Below are 21,199 nucleotides of genomic sequence, written 5' to 3'. Positions count from 1 at the left end.
ATATACCTTATGCATCTCTCTATTTCATTTAATATGTGTTTGTGTGAGTTATATATTTTCTTTCATTCTATTGTTAATACCAGTTTACAGGTTGCTATCCTTGCTATTATCATTTTGAATACATTACAGTTAAGTTCTAATTCAATTTAGCCTTTTGTTCATTTTATTTAGTTTTTTCTGTCTCTCTCTTTCATCTGTCTGACAGCCACAGTGGTTGCAGCTAATCATTCTGTGTCGGGCGTTCTCTGTGTCTTACAGTCACGTGCAAAATGTCCCTTTTTTCCACACTTCCAGCATGTAGTGCTAAAACCACTGCTTGGTGTGTGTCTAGGCCTGTCTCTACCTCTTGCTCTTCCCCTACGCATTCCTCTCCCTCTCTTTTGGCCTCTGAAACCTCCCCTGTAGCCTCCACTGAAAGCTGTGAGAACAGTGTCAGCGTCGAGGGCAAAAACTGAGACCTTCTCTTTCCGTTTCACCACTGTCTGTGCATGGTTAGCATATTGAAACGCCTCATCTGCTGTGCCCGTATCTTTGCGTTACCCAATGCTTTTCTACATGAGACCTAATGGGTGGTAGTAATCCTTTAATGAAAGTGCGTTTAAATTGTTTTTTCTTTTCCTCTTTCTTTTTCTCCTTTCAGCTTCGGTTTCCCATGCTTGGAAAAGTTTATATTCTTCTTTACGTTTTAATTTTTCCTTTGGGTCTTTTGTTAATGTAATTTCTTGTTTCAGGGCAGCTCTCAGCTGGGTAACAGCTGAGGGATTGCATTTCCCTTCCCAGCTGTGGTTTTTAGCTTTTTGTGGATTTCTCCACCTATTTGCACTTATTCTACCTGCTCCGGTTTGTTGTTTTTCTAAATATTCCTCATCAGGTGTTAATTTTGCTTGTTTATTCCCCATTGTCAAAGATTTTGCTGGGCTGTCACTGGCACGCTTGACTTCAGAGTGGTTGCTGATACGCCCTTCTACTTCACTTCTAAAAAATGAAGCGGTATCAGTTTTACGAGATAAAACTCAACCGTTCTCATTTGTCACCAGTACGTGAGCCTCAAGCAAAGAAAACAAATAAAATAGAAGTAGTTCAGCAGCGTATTGTGCTGTAAAATCAACTTACTTCTAGACACATACACACATACACACAGATAGACATTTGCGCGCTAATTTGTCACGAAGTATTTAACAGCTACCTCTGAAACTGGTCTAAACTTAGTTCTTTTTGGCCTTTTGGCGAACTTAACCTATTTTACGCGTTTCTTAAATAATTTCCCAGATAGCAAGACGACATTGAATCTATGTTGATTTTTCATCCGAACCGTCGTATATGGTCGGGGTTGAAATGCCAATGTTGTAACAACATTGAAATACTGTGGTTAACCGACGGTCTTACTATAGAGACGTTGTAACGATGTTGATTCACCGTTGTTTTTTTGTCATTGATATTTGATCTATTTATAGTCGACCAGGTGACAACAACAACGTCGAGAAAACGTCTATTTATAGTTGACGATCATTCGGCTCCGGTCACCATCAAAAACCATCAAAAACCAAACTTTAGACTCAGTTTGAATGCTCACGCAGCATGCCCACGTGACTGTACGTTGCACGCGTACATGACTTTCCGTTTGTGCCTTGAATAATGAATAAGGCTACGTCCACACGTACCAGCGTATTTTTGAAACCGCTGATTTTTCTATGCGTTTGCACCTTTTGTCCACACGTAATGTATGTCTGGCCGTACGTTGTGTTTGTATTTCCAGGCACATTTCACGAAGCAGAACGCAGTCTTCAGAGATATCCACGTGAACGCTGTGATACGTCTGACCTTCAGTCCGAAGAAGAAACCCAGACCAGTCTTAAAAGAAAGCACAAGTAAAACCTTTTTATTCACAAACATATCTTTGATTGTTAAGAATTTGATCTTGTCTTTTATACATATCTGTGGTGCTTGCATACTGCAATATCACCACATAATATAGTCCAAAAAGTGGAAGTTTGTAAACTTTTTAAAAATGCAAAGCCGTGTACACTTGTGCACTTCAAAAATTCATTGTATACTGTACCTTCTTGCACGTCTCTGTTTCCTGTGTGTGTTGTTAGAAATCAAACTAACTTTAGGAAACAATATGCCAAAAGCATATTTACAATTACTTAAGACCGTTTTTAATTTCTTTTCTTTAGACCAAATCCCCTGTACACATATACGGACTCAGAGGATGAGCAGCCTACAAAAAAACGGTTTCCCCAGGCCCCTCGAGTGAAAATACCAGGTAATAAAATACTGTCTAGTGTCTGTGTACATATCTGTGTCTGACACGAGGAAACTTTTTTGACAAGTTGTCTGTATTCTTAAATACTTAAAATATTATCTTTTTCTAAACAGCCCTCATCACTCCGCAGTCTGCCCCCCCAGCCCACTGATAGCAACCATCATAATGCCCCACCCAGCTTCCGGCACCTTTCGCCACTCCGGCACAAACCGACACAGCTTGCGATCTCGCCAGCATGCAGAGTCTGATGTCTTCCCTATAGATGGTATGCTTTTAAAAAAAGCTTTAAAGCTGCATCACAATGTCATTGTACTCTTATCTAAAAAAAAACCCAATTTATACTCCTGAATGTCATCTTGTTGTGATTTTTTTTTTTCTGTAGATTCCAGAGACTCTGTGAGGCCACTATTACAAGGCAAGTTTGAAAATCTTGGAATTTCACAGTTTACATGGTATAACAAATATATGTGACAGGCAAAAACTAGTAAACACTTTTAGCAGTTACAAGAACTAACAAATGAATATCCAACAAAAGGGAATAGAAATACATTGTACTGCCAATACTTTGGTTTATTCTTTGTATGACTTGAAAATCAGGCTTTAGGGAAAACTAAATGACATGTTTCTATCATCAATTACATGAAGTAAACACACAAGCACTTGCATACACATTTAAGACATGAGACATGCTAATTCCATCTCATAAAATGTGTCTATAGGTGAGACGCTTTGCGTTGATTGGTGCTGCTGGACCACACTGGAGGTGCGAGTCCGCCGTGTAATGGTTTATGCCATTACAAAGGAGCTGGCCTCTGTACTCAACTGGGCAGGGGAAAAAAACCAAGGACCAGACAAAGCAAAAAAGGGCATTTAAAGAGACAGCGCTGTGCAGATGCATATTTGGTAAGTTTTAACATTTATTGTAGTTTTATGAGCCTAAAGTGAACAATAAAGGGATCAATTGATGTGCTGGGTGCGTTTCACATTTCCTATGTCTGGTTTTTGCTATATTACTTTGTCTTTCTTAATAACAAGACTTTCATGTCCGGTTAATCTGGAGATGGAGTCTTTGGTCTTCGGCTTGTTTTGTCCTCGGGTTGTACACTTTGTACAGCCCGAGGACCCCATGTTTTCTTTTTTTTTTTAAAGGATACACGGCACACCATGCTAAGACTTATCACATTTTCAGCTTATAGCTCTTTGGGAATCAAATGCGGCAGTTTGCTGATTTCCGCCTGGTGACTTTCATGTTTATCAGCCTAGGAGTTTACATACTTTCTCCCTGCTGAAGACAATTAACAAGAGCTTATTCATGTGCTCTAATTCCCTTTTTTTTTGTCTTTGTTTTTTTTTGTGTGTGTGTCTATTTTTGTCCTAGATGGCCTGGCGCAGCAGCTAGGGGCGAACTCTGTCTGAGTTGGTCTTTGCTCAAGCAGTCCAGAAATGGCTCAGATATGCTCCAGATCGTACGGGTGGCGCGCAGGACGCACATCATCCATCCCCATCCCGGAGTAAATAATAAAAAGTGACGTGAAACATAGAAATGTAAATAGGAAACTTTGTCTTTTAATAAAGTATTTTGCAAATGATACATGTCTATTGACCTTTTTTTTTTGTTTGTTTGTTTTTTTTCAATAAAAAGCAACTGTGCGAAAGTGGTGGAAAATCAATACCATAGCTCAACAGTGTTTCAATATCAGAATCTGACATTGTTTCAATGTCAACAGTGTTAGAAAATATAACGTTGAATCAATGTCAGGTTTCAACATTGTTTCAACGTTAAAAATGGGTGCAAGAGTGATGTTGGGTCAACGTCACACTTCAACGTTGCTTCAATGACGTCGCCTGATATTGACTCAACATTGTTTCAATGTTTCCTTGCTATCTGGGTTGTCACGAGATAATTTCGGCTACCTCTAAAACTGGTCTAAACTTAGTTCTTTTTGGCGAACTTAACCTATTTTACGCGTTTCTTTAATCATTTGTCACGAGATAATTTCGGCTACCTCTGAAACTGGTCTAAACTTAGTTCTTTTGGCGAACTTAACCTATTTTATCATTTTATTTTACGCGTTTCATAAAACCTTCGTGGCCGTTTTACAAAATAGTGTTTCTCTCACCCTCAGACGTCTCACTGGTGATTCGGATCGTCAGACAGAATCCCACCGCCGTGGACCAGACCGGCCCGGACTCGAACGTCCCGGGTCCTCCTCGTCTAAGAGGGCTGTGCACAGACTTCGGTGCTGGCTCCACGGCGTCAGGAAACAGTGTGCCAGATCCTGGAACAGAGTCACAGATAACAGTTCTGATATTTCTGATCCGGCTCGAAGGACCAAAATAAATGTCAAGAGATTTATTCTAAATGACACTTCTTCAGCTAAGAGTCTAAGAGTGAAGAGACACACACTGTAGATCTTTACTTGCAAGGGCGGTCACAGAACGCTCACAACAGAGTGGGGGCCCTGTGATCCGCGCTCTGTTCTTGCACTTCTCTTTATTTATATGCAAAAATAATACAACAGTGAATACGTCTATTCATAGGTAGAGGAAAGTTAGTGTGTAGGGAGTGAAGATAGAAGTGATTTAGGTGTATGCATGTGTGTTGTGGGATACAGAAAGACGCGGCCTCTCTTCTTGTTAGGGAGTGTCAGATAAGAGTGTCCAGCTCTTCCTCTTCCTGGCAGGAGTGAAATAATAACAGCTTATTCAGCTGTGAGAAAGAATTTATAAAACAGTCCTGTAGTGGACAACAGTCTAAGTCATCAAAAGGTCAACATACAGTATTCTATCATATGCAAACTTATATCATTAAAAGCTTATACTGACTACCAGTACAATTTTCCATTGACAGGAATGTAGTCTGTTTCTCCCATTATCAGTACAAGGCCCTCTGCACCCAACATTCTCTTCATGATTCAGCAGTATGAAATGTCAAGAAACAGTGTAACACATTCAACAGTGTCGAATAATACAGGTCAATCAAATAGATCTAATGATTTTCACACTCTTTTAAGTCAGAAGTATAATGCAAACTAAAACTACATACTGATCACACACTCTATATTAAGGGGTATAATATGATCTACAGCAGTATCATAATTCAACTACTTTGATTACAGATATAAGGTAACATATGATAACAGAATAATCTCACAGGACCAAGGAACGAACACCGCCACCCCCAGTCTCCTTTGAAGAAGTTAGGATCTTTTAGAAGACGCTAGGAATGTCACTCCGTGATTCTACACGAAGACTCTCCGTGATTCTACACGAAGACTCCCTCGGAGCTCTTGCCCTGAAAGGTCGTAACACACCTTCTTGGGCTCCCCGAAGGCTGCAACACGCTCACTTCTTCGGCCAGACACAAAACTCTCGTGACTTGTTACAAGTTAGCTATCACTCACCCATCTGCAGGAGTCCCCTCAAAATCGATGGTCTCGGTGGTTGCTGAAACACGCGGCTCCGTAACTCCTCCATTTCCTTTGCTTCAACAGCCGGTAGGACAAAGGTACCTTTTCCCTCAGGGGTGATCAGCCCGTCCACGGAACCGTTGTTCAGCGACCACACGGACCACCCTGCTCGCAGCGCCATTCTGTTGTGGAAGTTTTCCACTTAAATAAAGCCTGCAGATGAGCGGTGAGCGGTAGCTAACATTCTTTAATCAAAACACACAGAACAGAAAACCAAGCTTGTGGAGAGCCTGCATGACCATGGGGCAGGGTCAGCAGAGTCTCCCTGAGCCTAACATGGCTCTCAGTTAAATACCTTCTCCAGGAACAAAAGGCAGTACACAGCTGTTTCACACCTTAAGGTTCACACTCCCTTGCTACCTCCCAGAGTCCTCGAAGAGACAAAAGATTCCTTCCTGTGGCATTGTCTGCTTCCCCCCAACTTCCTTCTTACAGTATGGGTGTCAGACATGTTAAAATCCAGTGGCACCAAGGCATTATACAATAAAATAATGTGATTAGTACATAAGTAAAAGAAATTCCTTTACAAGCCTTTGAATGAAAACAAACGCTGTTGTGACAGTGATGTACACAGTCTTATTGGTATATGTATGATTTCTATACATGTTGCATCAGATAAAAACTTTGGTTGTAAGATTCAGATAATTATTTAATAACAGCTAGATATTTTAAATGAGAGTAAGAAAGAAAAGTATATCTTTGTGCCCCCCTTTCCCTGTTAATGCCCTACCTGGCCCCCTGGCAAAACTTTGCTAGACCCGCCCCTGCACAGTTACCAGCTGTCAGCTACTTAGAAAAGGATCCTGGTGTTATTTGTCTCTCAGAAACAGTTCATAACTTCCCTTCAACTCATTCATGTCACCTAAAAGGTAAACCTGTTTCTCCATCACCTGTTCAGCTCTGATGATTCAGTAAGGACATCTCCTGGTTTCATCTTCATGTTTCCCTCTCACCACATATCCAAACTGACATCATGATCAGCAGCTTTACAGCTGTGGCTCCAGCAAACATCAGCTGATACTAGAAATTAATATTAAATACATTCTAACAACAGCTGATCAAGCTTAAACGTGCTGCTGTTGTTTAGCGCGACATCCGCTGGTTTCCTCTTTCTGGTGCAAAGTGGGCGATAAATAAACAAGAGAGAAAAGCCGATCAGCTGATCATTGATCAGTTTCATGATTGAAGTAGCAACAGGAGAGGGAGGGGAGAGAATGAGAGAAGAAGAGGCAGCTGTGCAGCTTAACGACGCAGAATAACTCCACCTTTGTGTCTTTTTTTCATTGTAGCTGAAGTACGGGATAAACTGTGTCAGCAAAACGTCAGCACAACAAAAATAAACTACACCTAAACTTGGTTTATGTCTGACCCAACTACGCAGTGATCACTCAGGTCGTTGATCAAAAGTGCAGATGTGGAAAACTTATGCGGTATGTTGGTTTAAACAAAAAAAGGTTGTAACTGTCCCTGAGACAGTTAAAATAAAGTTGGTTATTTCATATGTTTCTGTGATAGATTCATGCTTAATTTAGTTCATTTATTTATAAGATAAGATGATGAAAGTGTAACATTAATTAAAAAACATGTCTAACATGTGATTACAAAATATGGGTTTGTTAAATATTTAAAGTGCTGTAAAGTTTGTATGGGGTAGAGTTTGTAATGGTCACATGACCAGAGTTTGGTTGAGGGCACAACCATGGCATTGTGGAGCTAGCACTTATACAGAGCTACAGATGCATCTACAGCAGGGGTGTTGAACTCCAGGCCTTGAGGGCCGGTGTCCCTGCAGGTTTTAGATGTGTCCTTGAACCAACACAGCTGATTTAAATGGCTAAATTAGCTCCTCAACATGGGCGTTTCTCAATATGCGTACTTGTGCGTACTTGCGTTCTCGTGTACTCGTGATACGTCATCAGTCGGAGACCAAGTACTGTTCCAATTCGAAGTACGCATCAAGCCGAGAACGCGAAAAAGTCCCGGATGTGTTCTCGATCCGCCCGTTTTATCGAGCATGCATCGGTGTAGACTTGGGACAGCTATATATCCCAGAATGCATTTCGTCCAAAACTCAACAGCGGACTCCCGGCACATCGTCCGTCCCCCCCCCGCTCGCGGTCTTCTCACTACTCAGGTTAAAGAAACCCCAGCAGCTGTCTATAGTATTGAGTGTCCACTAGAATAGAAATAAAAGCATTCTAACATCTCACCTGCTTGTTTTTATTAAGGTATGTACATGTACACTATTTTTATTATTAGAGGTTTCACTACTGAGGTTAAAAATGATATATAAGTCACTTAGATCACTTCTAAATGTTAATGTTTGGTTTATTTCAGTGTTTTATTTGTTCCTGAGTAAACCGGTTTGGCTGTGATTAAAGTTAAGCTTCATAACATGTTACTCACAGTTAAATTAGGAGGGGATGGCAGTAAAAACTCCGGACCTGTGACATCATCACGTACGCTGGTGTTCCGACTGTACAAATCACGAGTCCGTGGTCGCGTACTTGAAAATTGAGAAACGGCAAACGAGTCCGTGCTCGCGTTCTCGGCGGGTACGTACTCCCGTGCGTTCTCGGCGAGTACGTACTCACCGAGCACGCGAGTACGTACTGGCGTACTTGGGCATTGATAAACGGCCCATATCTTGAAGTTCTCCAGAGGGCTGGTAATGAACTGATTCAAGTGTGTTGACCCAAGGTGAGATCTAAAACCTGCAGGACACCGGCCCTCGAGGCCTGGAATTGCCCACCCCTGATCTACAGCCTCAACATTAATGTTATTCTGCATGTGGTCCAAGAGGTGCACACGGTATGGTTTCATGTATATTCTTTGTATAAGGTTGCATATGTGTTCTACACTGGTAATGAGAGGACATTTTAGTGATATCCATTATTTTGCGTTTTTTCTGTTCTGCTTGCACAAGACTGTTTATGGACACTGATATGAGAGACTGATAACCTCAAAACATTTATGTTGTAAACTTTGTGTTTCTTCAGTTTTCACGGTGTCTGAAGACAATAAGAGAGAGAGAGAAAAATAAATTTCCGAAGACATCAGTATGATGCGTGGCCATTCTTTGTTGGACCCCTGTAGTTACAAAGGTCAATAAGGGGATTAAGGCATGTGGGGCTTTGAATAACTTGCGTTCGATTTAAAAACAAGCACAGAAGAAGGCCAGTCTGAATTAAAATCACCTACCAGAATGAGTTCATTAAAATAACGTTTAGATAAAAGTTGAACCAGAGAAGGTAATGTGCTGAGGGAAGCTGCTGAATGCCACAGTGTGAGAGACTCAGAATGAAAAAATCAGGTCAAACAGTAAAATATGGGACGTGAGCAGGATGCAGAGGGTTAAACACATTTCTCCCAAATTCACTCGGACATGTTTGTATCTTTGAAACTTTGTGATCTGCTCTCACATTTTAAATAAAATTCTGCTTTGAATGATGACTTTGTAAAAACCAAGCCAGCAGAGATTCTGCTGGAAACACAGTCGACTGCAGCTTTTTGTCACTTCCACATGCAGCCTCCTGCTCTCCTCCACTTCCAGGTGAAGTGAAATTCATCTCAGACCAGGCATCTCAATCTCTCTGTACTTCCTGTGACTCACCACAGGATGGCGCTCTTTCTCCTTGATTTTTCATTTTAAACTTTATGCTGTGAAAAAAATGCCTTTAGTCAGACGACAGTCTTATCTGTGGGCTGCAGGGATTAAACGGGCTTCATGGTCTCTCCTTTGATTCCATTAAAGTTCATTTGTCAGCTCTGAGTTGAGGATTTGAGCTGTTTCTCTCACAGGTGAAGAACACAGATCCTTCCTGGAATCATTCTTTAAGCAGAGTTCATGCTTGTAACTGTCATTGTGTTATTAAAGTGAAAAGCCACAGCTAACGGTGTGGAGGCTGCAGAGCAGAAACCCACACAGCCCGTCTGCTGCAGGAGAGCAAGTTTGGATACAGTCAGTTTGTGCTTCACTCACACGGGTTGTTGTTTATCACACAATGAAAGTAGAATCAAATTCTTCATCTTTGAATCTTTATTATTCACACTTACAAACACAACTACACTGTTATTGCTGTTTGTTGGACTTTGAATGCATTTCAATCACGTTTCTGCACAGCTGAATGATTCTGCTGTAAAAACTGAGTCAACATGTTGCCTTTGTGTTACTTTTGTTTCAGCTGCACATTTCAACGTTTATTTTCAGATTTCACTTTTTACAGTGAGACATGTTAAATGGAACATCCATAAAAAAACCCCCAGTAATATTAATATTTGCATGAGTGATCATTTACTAACAGCGATGAGAAGAGAGAGACCTCATGTTTAATAATCCACATTTAACTCTTTCACTCTTTGGTGCAGTTGAGATGCTATGTTGTTCTTTCTTTGTGAATTTTTACCTTTAAATGTAGCTTTTACAGACTTTTGTGTTGTTGATGATCTGGGAGCAGACACACAAACACACAAACAGGCTCAGATGAGGTTTCGTGGGATGACAGGAGGAGGTGTGTAAGACTGCAGCTCTGCTTCCTGATCTCAGCTCTTTATAGTCATGTTTTGGGGGATTCGGCAAATTTGGGCAGTTTTCTAGAAATGAGAGCTGCTCCAGCCAAAGTGGGATGGATGTGGTCTCTGCTAACATGAACTGGTTTCTCCCAGAAAGTTTCCCAGTTATCTCTGAAGCCAACATGACTCTTTAGACACTTTGGTTCCTGCTGGTCTGATTGTGGAGGCCCAGAGAAAACTATGAAGTCTGACGCACGATCTGATATCGTCGTGTTGGTGTTGTTCCCAGATCATCATACTAAATGTTGTTCCAGGATCAACATTGCAAGCGACCAATCAGAATGTTTTGACGTCATACTTTTGCGACTTCGGGAAAAAACGCTGTAAAACAAAAAACTGTACTTAAGCTGCGAGAAACCGCCTCTGTCCGCCGATCAACGGACCCTAACGCTAACCCTTTAATAAACGGTAAGCAGAACTGATATTGTCCTTGCAACATTGGAATTTCATAAATGCACGAATGGCTTGGCGCGCAAAAGAATAACGTCACAAGAATGTGATTGGTCACCTGCAATGTTGAACCTGGAACAACATTTTCATGATGATCTGGGAACAACACCAACATGACGATATCACATCATCTGAAGTCTGACATTGTTTTGGTAAAGTTAAACATGACTAGAATCAAATTCTTCATCTTGAAATCTTTATTATTCACACTTACAAACACAACTACACTGTTTGACATTTGAAAATCAACCAAAATAAAAAGAAATAAAACTGAAAACTTGTGATAAAAATATACCTGATGATTCTTGTTACTACAATAAAAGTCACAATAAGTACAAAAAGAATTCTAACTCAGAGTAACAATACATGTAAAGATGTATTTATTTCAGATGATCTTCTAACTATTGAATAAAAAGCCAAAATATGTGATAGGTTTGTAGCTTGAACCTATTCGCTGGAACGTTGAAGACAATGTAATTACACAGCAAGCAAGACACGAGTAGGCAAGTTCTTTATGTTTCTCGTGCACGGGAGAGAACTGGACAAACGCCGTTCCTTCGCTTGACCCCAGTTGCTCTCGTCCGCTCCCCCGTAACACTGCTCTTTTATTGTGGTTACATGAATATGCATAGGTTCATTAACATATAACATCTTACATAGGTATACATGTGAACAAAGAATACCGTGTGTGTGTGTGTGTGTGTGTGTGTGTGTGTGTGTGTGTGTATGTGTGTGACTCCCCAAAGCTGGTGCCAGGAGTCTAGCGGTACATCTGAACAAAAGTCTCTTAGACTCAAACAGATATACGTGTGTTTGTTATACCATATATCAGCAGGAGAAGATACGACCTCTCCTAGGAGGTGTGTGATCTATGCCAGAACACTCTGAAGAGGAGTGAACGCACTCCCCTCTTCATGCTACACAGAGTTGTTACAGACCTCCTAGGATGAGACATTCTTTCAATCTACAAATGATTATATACTTCTAAGCATATATGAGTAAATATTTCTAAGCATAAATGACAATCAACAATACGAATCTAACATTTCCCCCCTTTTGACAATTATGCTAGAAAAGTCCCCAGTTATGATCACCTCATGTCTGACAGTGTCAATGCAAACATTTTTATACTCAGCATATGTCAATGTACACAGTTTGGCAAACATATTAGCAGTTATCCAAGTTCTCATTAATCTCATCCAATGGTAAACTGCATCCTACAAGTGAACCAATGAATTGTTAATGGTCAAAAGAGAAATTAACATTTTCAAAAACACTCCAGCTTGGTGGTGCTCCTCCGCAAGACATGTAAATCACGTCTCTCTGCAGAGTGGTTTAAGTTCTGCAGGGTGTCATAAATGTCTCTTCCAGTTGTTTCCATCACTGTTCATAGGACCAGAGTCCAAATGTATGTAGAATAGACATTCAAACATACCAGTTGAGTTTGTTGTTTGTCAACATGGTCTCAGCTATCTTGAAAGCTGCAGACCTCTTCAGCACTCTAGTTTTATGGCCTCTGCCAACCCCCATCACCTCACTTCAGGCCTCTGTCCTGTGGGGGATATTTATGCCTCCTCCATTGTCCATCCTGTGCAGGAAAACCCTTCTGTGGAAAGGGTGCTGGATCCAGTTATCTTACTGCTGTTATGATCCCAGCAGTCTTCAGTGTGCCATCATATGCACAGTACAGTGACACAGCATTAGGTGATATTCATAGGAAACTGCTGTCATCACCACCATAGCTTCTGGTTCCTGTGCTTTTCACAGAATCATGATGTCATCCTTGGACTCCCCCTGTGTTGTCGATGGAGCGTGGCACGCTCCCCTCATCCTTCAGGTGCCCGTCTGTTGTCCACAATCTCCTCTGTTGGCCTCTGGAAAGCCCCCTTGGCACAGCTCTCATTCCAACGCAGCTTCATGGTCCTTGCTGTGGCTCAGGAATCTGATCCCATGGTAGGCCCCAAAAAGCTCGACCTTTGACCTCAACCACTGCCTGGGCTGTCAGCTATGCCTGGAATGGGTTCCCTTCTCACTGGGCCTCTGAAGATTTCTCAGGAGATTCCTTCCAGCAATACTCTGACCTGTATTTCCTTGCTAGGAGGAAAAACTTCTATTTGGAAAGCATGTCAACCATCATCAAACCACATTCTTTAGTTCAGTGAGCTTCATTTATGGACCATCAAAGCCTCATCTGAACATGGATGCACCACTTTGCATAGGTTTAATACCCGTAAATGAACTGTTAATCACACAAAGTACTGCAAAAATCATAGAAAACATTGTTTAATGTTAATTCTGGACCCCTCCTCTTGACACATGGACACTCCCATGAGTCAACTCATCAAAACCAGATTCCTGTCTGAAAGAAAATTGTATCATAAGAGTAATAAAGCATTCAGCATCAACAGGACAAGTATCATGTGCAGGTTTTCTCAAATTAGTAAACTACAATTATTGGCATAATTTGCCTCAGACATGGATCATCCCATGTACTCAGTTAACATTAATGTAATCGGTGACTTCCCTTAAGCAAAGTCACTCCATGTATTTAACACTAGGAGGTCAGTAGTGGCCAGCTAATGAGCCCCATATTAAACTATTCCATAAACACTGCATCTCTTATTTGCTTTCTCATGTTACTTGTCCGTCTCTGCTGAATCCTCTACATGCACTCTTAGAAAAACAAACATTAGCAACACACATGGACAATCCTGGAGGTCAGGCACAAGTTGACAGGGTCCAGAGGTGCTTTAAATGTCACGGTCTGTGTTGGTAGACCGTGGGGAGGTGGGGAAACAGGACCCAAACACTGGACTCTTCAGTGCAACAGTGTTTATTTACAGAGTGGTGAAGTACAAAACAATAAATTCCCCAGTTTCCCAGACTCCCGTGTTGTGTCTTCTTCCCAAAAAGTCCCAGTGTAGTGCTCTCTGCTCCAGTGTCCCTGCACTCCCCGTGCTCACTGCTCCTTCTCATCCCACATTCCTCCTGAGGGAAAACAATAGAGGCAGTCGTTACACACTTTATCCAAGCAGGCATACACTCACTTTCTCTGACTATGATTGAAGACTGACGTGAAGTCAAACGCAATAATCCAGCGTCGGTGGAAGCTCCATCTCTCTTCTAAATAGCTCCCCCGACCAGCCCAGATGAGGAGCAGGTGTGCGGCAAGGACTTTAGGTGTGGCCAGTCCTCAAGCCAGGCCACGCCCCTCAGGCCTGAAGGTGCCTGTAACTTGGCCACAGAAAACAGCAACACACAAACGCACACACACCTGCCTACATACGTACGTGGACAGAGATAAGAGGCAGTGCAGACGACACACCGAATGATAATAATCATAATGACAATAATAATAATAATAATAATAACAATAACAACAGTCATAGTCCCCACTGCCCCCGAGTCCCCAGAGCCGGGTCCGTGACAGTAAAAAGACCATAAAGTTAACCATCCATAGCTGCGGAAAGAAGTGACACTAGTTTCAACACAGGAAATGTCTCGCATGTTATTCACATCGTCAAAGTAACCTTTAACATTTTCCCAACAACACAGTGTAACAGCATCACCAACCCACAACCTGTAAACACAGTTTTCTTCACACATGAACCCAAAAATCATGTAGTAGAAAACATCAACCAGCTGTCCTGATATAAATCACATGATCAACTCACATGAAGACTGTAATGCTGTAGAAATGTTAGCGCTGCGCAGGTGTATACACACTTTCTCACAGTCACCTCTGTGAGCAACACAAGGTAGTGAATAACACCCCTGATAGATTCACAGACACAGAAAGTGGCATTTAAAAGGTTAAATCGTCACACAACCTCGAATGTTGCTATCATCTTCCTGCTCCTTGTAAAAAGAAACACACATAGATTCATCTGCACCTTTGTCAGGCAGGGGTTAAATTCGCACAGTGATGTCAGTCAGTCTGTCAGCTTCTGTCCGCTTTTACCAGTCAGTCAGTGTTTTTTCCTTTTTTTTCTCTTCCACTCATTCATGCATTCATTCATTCATTCTTTGCTGACAGTGGAACCTATCGTCGCCTTTAGCATCCACTCACAGCAAAATGACGTCATTTCAAAAGAAAAGAATTTAGACTGGATTTTCTCGCTGAATCCTTTTGGACAGGAACTTATTTTCTAATTGTCCCAGATAAGTGACTTCCTCCTGAGCCCATTTTAATGTGGAGAAACTCACTTGCAACAATTTTCTCGACGACGCGTCGTATAGCGCTTCTGTTCTAATCGTGCAGATCTGCTCAAACAGAGATCATCAAACAAAACTTTCAGTGCACTGTGAAAGTATCAAAATAAAAAGGCCTCGTTAAGTCATGACACATGCTCCTCATCTCAGGAGGGTAAATCATACCATTAGCATGATTTATCAAACCATCATACTAATTGGCAGGCTCAACTTCATAACAAAAGAAAAATCATCAGCTAGATAAACTCCAACCCAACCATCAGCCGCACAACACACAACATAAGCCTCATGTCTTATTAGCTATGAATTTAATCCCTATGTCTGTGCTCTTCACTCATTTAGGCCACAGACCCATCTTATTCAGTTTTCCTTTTTCCCGTCATCATAAAACGTGTGACATGTTGTCATGCATTTCACAAAAGAAGTTTGTTCTTATGTATTCAGAGGTGTGTATCTGGGTGCAGGATTCACTCGCACATCACAACAGGAAACTCAGTGTTTTAGAGTCTCCACTCCAACACATCCCATTCACTCGTACTAGAATTCAGTCACCTTTCATTCAATCACCAGTGAATTCAATCACCAGTGAGTCAAGACACTCACTGGCTACAAAGACAGTTGCACACAAACCAACTCCCCAGACATCACCTTACCTGACACCCTAAACCATTTCTTCGCCCGCTTTGACCAAGAAAACAGGGACACCATCACCCATCCTGCCATTACAGAGAGGGACGACGCTCCCATCCAGCTGGAGCAGCACCAGGTCAGAGCGACACTGCGCAGAGTCAACGCGAGGAAAGCAGCTGGTCCTGACGGTGTAGCCGGTAGAGTGCTTAAAGCATGTGCAGACCAACTAGCAGAGGTTTTCACCACCATCTTCAACCTCTCACTGCTACAGTCTGTAGTACCATCCTGCCTTAAGTCAGCCACCATCGTTCCAGTGCCCAAGAAGAACACAGTGAGCTGCTTGAATGACTATCGTCCAGTTGCTTTAACACCCATAATTGCCAAATGTTTCGAACAGCTCATCATGTCACACATTAAAGCTGCCATCCCTGCAAACCTCGATCCACACCAGTTTGCATACAGGGCAAACAGGTCGACAGAGGATGCCATAATAACAGCTCTTCACACAGCCCTCACACACCTGGACTGTAGTAACACCTATGTGAAAATGCTGTTTGTGGACTTCAGCTCTGCCTTCAATACAGTTCAACCCCACAAACTGGTTAATAAACTAAGCAACTTAGGACTCAGCAGCTCACTGTGCAGCTGGATACTGAACTTCCTGAGCAACAGACCCCAGAACGTAAGAATGGGAGAGCACACCTGCTCCACCCTCATGCTGAATGTGGGTGTCCCACAGGGGTGTGTCCTCAGTCCCCTCTTATACTCACTTTTCACCCATGACTGTTCACCAATCCACACCAGTAACACCATTATAAAATTTGCTGATGACACCACTGTCATAGGACTGATCGACAACAACGATGATTCAGCCTACAGAGAGGAGGTTCAGCATCTGAAGCAATGGTGTGACGACAACAACCTGCATCTGAACACAGCCAAGACCAAGGAGATGGTAATCGACTTCAGAAGAACAAAGCGATCTGAGCACTCTACCCTCTACATTGATGGGGAGGAGGTAGAAAGGGTAGAAAGCTTTAAGTTCCTCGGAGTCCACATCTCGGCCGACCTTACCTGGTCCACAAACATCTCCCACCAGGTAGGGAAAGCACAACAAAGGCTGTACTTCCTCAGGAAACTACGTCAGGCCCAATTACCCCAAAGACTGCTAGTAAACTTCTACCGCTCCACCATTGAGAGCCTTCTGACTTACTGCTGCACACTCTGGTTCAACTGCTGCACTGCGGAGGACAAGAGGAAACTGCAGCGGGTGGTGAGGGCAGCAGAGCGGGCAATCGGCACTTCACTAACCCCCCTCAGAGACATCTATACTGGCAGACTTCAGCAGAAAGCCAGCATCATCATCAAAGACCCCTCCACCCTGGACACTCACTTTTTTCCCCCCTTCCCTCTGGTAAACGCTACAGGTCCATCAGGTCGAAGACAAACAGACTCAACAGAAGTTTTTACCCACAGGCTGTCAAACATGCCCTACCTCCACCCTGATTGGAGGATAACTGCACTGCCAACACTCATGGACATTACACCTTATTTATAAATCGTATTTCTGTTTATACTTCAATGCAAACAACACCCTTACCTCTTTAAACTGTATTTATTATAACATTATTTAGTATAGTTCCAACAGCACCCCCCCCCCCCTCAATGTGCAATATCACTGATCACACTGCACCTCTCAATGCACCTGCTAGTTAGATGGCATGTATGTGTATGTATATAGATGTAAGCGTGTATGTGGAAATATGTGTGTGTATGCATGTACGGATGCAAATATGTATATATACATATATGTATGTATGTGCGTGTATGTTTGCAGGTGTATGTATAACTTGTACATATCTTTCTTGTGTAAATGTAAATTTGTCATTGTGTAAATACTTACGCTATTGTGTACTCCACACACATGGAGAGATGCCAAACTGCCTTTCACTGTTCTTGTAACAGTGACAATAAAAAGCTATTCTATTCTATTAATCTAAGAACCATCAACTAATTTGCATATCAGCTATTAACCCACTAAGTTGACAGGACAACAGAAATGCATGTTCAAAATATTATCACAAAAATAGAATTTCCCTCATACAGTAAATTACTTGTGCTGCATCAATCAGGCAGAAAGCATCTCCCAATTTACTATATTAACAACTAAATTTATTGTCTGATCACTGGTTGGTCAAACCAGAATCTTTTCTTTTTTTTTCACAAAAATTAAACTGTTGTCCTGCAACCTAGAGAGTTAACTGTCAGCATTGGATAAATTCAGCATTTGATAACAAGCATCTGCTAAATTTACACTATTTTAACACTGATGAGAGATAACAAGCTGATCTTCATTGCCTGTGTGTTTGTGTTATTAGGCAGGTTTAATAGATGTCTGTGGAGCTGCATCTCCAGCAGGGCATGTTCTTAAAGCTGCCTTTCCTACACACTTCTCTGCTATTAATTGATCATTTTTAACTAACGTGCTATGAGTCCACTGGTCTTTGCATCACACGAGGTGACTTGGACAAGATGATAAACAGACTCACATGCTCAAGATGGTGTCTAATCTTCATGGACTCTCTTTTGTTTGTGTTAGTAGGGTTAATGCATGTTCTGCTTGTGTGTGTGATTTTGTATATGTTTCTTTTTGCAGTGGTTCAGACTCTTCTCAATTCTCCACTTAAGCAGTCAGTTTTCTTTTCTCCAGGTTTGCTAACCCAAATTTTGATTTCCCACATTAAACAACAGCATTCCTCTGTGTTCTTACCTCCTCTCACTCTGTTGTCCCACTTCAACAGTCCAATAGCCGGCAGTTCTTCTTCAGCTTTGTCCTGTTTCACTGTCTCTTCTTGCCATTTTCTCCAAAGGTGGCAAATGTCAAACTCCAACAGTCTCCTCAAACGTTCTTTTCACATGCACAGTGAAGTTGCAGCTTGTTGGAAACACAGTGCCATTCATCAATCAGTCAGATTGATGGGTTTGTTTTTCTTCTCTGATGCTGTTTGTCCACACTGCTGCTGCTTGCTGGGTCTCTTTGCTCAGGACTTTGCTGCTGTCTCTTTATCTGCCATGTTATTGCTCTTGGGGCTGCATTCCTTGTCTTCAGGGAGGAGTGAGAGCTCGCTTGTGAGGATGAGGGACACATGGTGCTGTACATAAGTTAGCCAGAAATTGGCCTGAACATTTCCAATGATGTTAAACTATAACTTCCTTCCAACTGCTGCATGTGGAAAATTGATCCAGGTCTGCTTTTCATCTGAAAGTGACAAAACTAAGACATTTTCATTATTATCATCACTGCTTAACCGACACACATCTCTCTGTCTTTCGTGAACTCTTTCTTAAAAGCAGAAAATGAGATTGTAGTTGTTCTTGGCTGATAAACACAAAACCTTTTCCCTAAGATTATTTTTTATCTACAATGTAAATTTTGTCTCTTTTTTACTCTTTTTTTTCTTTACACTAGCTGGTGACCTGCAGAATCACCGCCCTCACAATTTGTGACAATTACGTTTACACAACGCACACACACACTGCGACGTCAGGCACATTCACACTCACTTTTTTCATCTGCATAAATAAAACATATGGCTGATGATATGTGCCATGGTGATCCATAAATATGATCACAAGTTTATTTAATTATTTTTCAACCCAACAAAACAAATAAACAAAAACATGATGCTGATGCTATGAACACTCTACACACATGAGTCAAGATCCAGGAAAACTGCTGCGCATCTGAAAGAAGAAGCTGAACTCACGGATACGCTACATACTCGAGTTATCATAGTTCTGTTTCTCTCTCTTTGATGAGTTCTCAGCCAGCTCCCGATCTGATAATGTGTAGCTTGCTCATCAGCTCAGAAGAGACCGCAACACAACCTCACACCGTGGTTGCGTGCTTTGCCCACAGTGGCAAAGACTTACACTTTCATATTCAACTCAGCTTCTCCATCATGTAGTTTTCAGCTGCTTCATACAGGGTTCAGCATAATGTATTCATAGGTGTGCTCTATATCTCAACAATGGCTCATAATAAGACGACAGTCTTTCAAACAGGTCAAGTGCCTCTATGCACTTCATTAATTTAAATATTTACCTATTTCACTTCATCTCACATGTGATTGTACTGAATTTGAGCAACCCTAAGCTTAATGCAGATTACTTTTAACAACTGGTTAAATTAATGGTCTGGAGCACAGGCTGTTGTTGATCAGGGCAATCTAAAGAATCATCTAAACATTTTGTGTCAGCAAGGGGTGGGGGAAGCCATTCACCAGAGCATATCTTAACTGCTGCTGATGTGGGCTGGCCTTCTCCACACGCTCTTCAAGGCTGCTGTTTTCCAGCAGCGAAGTCCAGTCTGTCACCCTCTGACGCACTCTTGGTTGCTTAGGAACCCATGATAACAAAAACAGTCAGCGTCACAGACCACGTGTTCTACTCCGCACTCACTCACACAAAACACACTCAACACAACAACAACACAAAATAGGCAAAACACAAAATATTGTCCAGCACAGTCTGGACTCCGCGGAACTTCTCAACGCCCCACAAAGCGGCGGAGAACTCACTTATCGCTCCACAAAGCAGCGACAAACACCGTTCTTAGCCCCACAAAGCGGCTAAGGAACTACACACTCACACGGTTATAGAGTCAGGCTCTTTGAACTTACTCGGTGTTGCTTAGCGTGTAATATCAGCCTCGAATCCCGCCGATCGTCATTCATCGAGGAGGAAAGACAGACAGCTAATCCACAGGAACTTCCTGGCTGACGTCAGTCTTTCAGCATGTCTCTTCTCCCCTCGGTGAATGTCGACTCCAGGGATCCGGCTCGGAGGACCAATTAATGATAGGTTTATAGCTTGAACCTATTCGCTGGAACGTTGAAGACAATGTAATTACACAGCAAGCAAGACACGAGTAGGCAAGTTCTTTATGTTTCACGTGCACGGGAGAGAACTGGACAGGCGCCGTTCCTTCGCTTGACCCCAGTTGCTCTCGTCCGCTCTCCCGTAACACTGCTCTTTTATTGTGGTTACATGAATATGCATAGGTTCATTAACATATGACCTCTTACATAGGTATACATGTGAACAAAGAATACCGTGTGTGTGTGTGTATGTGTGTGTGTGTGTGTGTGTGTGTGTGTGTGGAATGTGACTCCCCAAAGCTGGTGCCAGGAGCGGTACATCTGAACAAAAGGCTCTTAGACTCAAACAGATATATGTGTGTTTGCTATACCATATATCAGCAGGAGAAGATACGACCTCTCCTAGGAGGTGTGTGATCTATGCCAGCACACTCTGAAGAGGAGTGAACGCACTCCCCTTTTCATGCTACACAGAGTTGTTATAGACCTCCTAGGATGAGACATTCTTTCAATCTACAAATGATTATATACTTCTAAGCATATATGAGTAAATATTTCTAAGCATAAATGACAATCAACAATACAAAAACCTAACAATAAGCACAACACATCATAACTAACATTTGTGAATACTGATCAAAGTGATGAATGAGATGAAATGTCGCGAGCATTCGCTGGGCACAGTGTGGATCCAGTTTGCTCCGCCTCCATTACACATA

The 21,199-nt window shown here is 42.0% G+C and overlaps 1 protein-coding gene and 1 long non-coding RNA gene across 3 annotated transcripts in view; one reads left to right on the top strand and one right to left on the bottom strand.

Annotated features, from left to right (window-relative positions):
• The window catches only part of LOC100704393 (zinc finger protein OZF), an 883,579-nt gene that overhangs the window by 723,968 nt on the left and 138,412 nt on the right, over nucleotides 1–21,199 (top strand). The window lies entirely within an intron of this gene.
• LOC109195729 (uncharacterized) lies at nucleotides 696–4,344 on the bottom strand. The gene is made up of 2 exons (XR_002057283.2): nucleotides 4,315–4,344; nucleotides 696–1,237 (listed from the first exon to the last, which is right to left on the bottom strand). It is a non-coding gene; the product is annotated as an uncharacterized LOC109195729 (long non-coding RNA).

The sequence above is a fragment of the Oreochromis niloticus genome, linkage group LG18, assembly GCF_001858045.2.
Source record: "Oreochromis niloticus isolate F11D_XX linkage group LG18, O_niloticus_UMD_NMBU, whole genome shotgun sequence".
Classification (NCBI taxonomy): domain Eukaryota; kingdom Metazoa; phylum Chordata; class Actinopteri; order Cichliformes; family Cichlidae; genus Oreochromis; species Oreochromis niloticus.
Note: the sequence above shows the minus strand (reverse complement) of the source record. Positions and strands in the feature narration are given on the sequence as shown.